The sequence below is a fragment of the Otolemur garnettii genome, unplaced genomic scaffold, assembly GCF_000181295.1.
Source record: "Otolemur garnettii isolate 467f Iridium unplaced genomic scaffold, OtoGar3 scaffold00264, whole genome shotgun sequence".
Classification (NCBI taxonomy): domain Eukaryota; kingdom Metazoa; phylum Chordata; class Mammalia; order Primates; family Galagidae; genus Otolemur; species Otolemur garnettii.
In genome coordinates, this window is record NW_003852659.1 from 842,971 (window position 1) to 843,909 (window position 939).

Genomic DNA, 939 nt, shown 5'->3' on the forward strand with positions numbered 1-939 from the left:
TAAGTGAAAGAGGGCACATACAAAAGATGATGTGTTATATTATTTCATTTATATGAAACATGTAGGTTAGGCAAATTCATGGAGAGAGAAAGCAGACTATTGGTTGCCTGGGTCTGTGGCCTTAGGGCAACAGGGAGTGATTGTTAAATGGGTACGGGGTTTCCTTTTGGGGGTGACAAAATATGTTAGGACAGGAGAGAGATGGTGATTGCAAATATTGTGAACATAGTGTCACTGGAATATTCACTTTAAAATGTTAATTGTATGTTATGGGAATCTCACCTCAATTAAAAAAAAAGGAAATGCAATGGTTGGACCCCCTCCAGATTTACTAAATCAGAAACTCAGATTGAGGCCCAGAAATCTGCAGTTTAACATGTCCTTCAGGGCTCTGAGGCTGGCTCATGTTGAGAATTGTCACTGTCCATCATGAAGGGGAGAAGAGTATTTCTCCCTCACTACCTCCAGGGTCTCCATTCCTCATCTCAGCCCTGTGATGGAAGCACGTGGCTCCTTCATAACATCAGCATTCTCCTTACTCCTAAGTGTCTTCGGGAACAGATGCAACTCTGTCCAGCCAAGTACTGTGGTGGGTTTAGGAGGAACTGTGAACTTTCCTAGTCACCTGCAAAATACCTATGCCATATTCACTCTTTTCAGAAGAAGAAAACTGGTCTTTCCTCCAGACTCTATCCCAGGAATCCAGGAAAAGTTCCTTATATACCATATTTGTCAAGTTCACAAAGGGTCCTGCAGATGGTATGGTTCTACCAACACGTCCCTCCATGAGTGGTCTGCTTCCAGTGACTCACTTGAATTGATGGTCACAGTTGAGGAAGTCTCAGCACAATCCACTGCCGCTAAGCTCAAGGACTCCCTGGGGTTCTAACCTCTGCCATTTCCAGGCCAGGGAGCATGCAAAGAATCTGAGCACAGTAA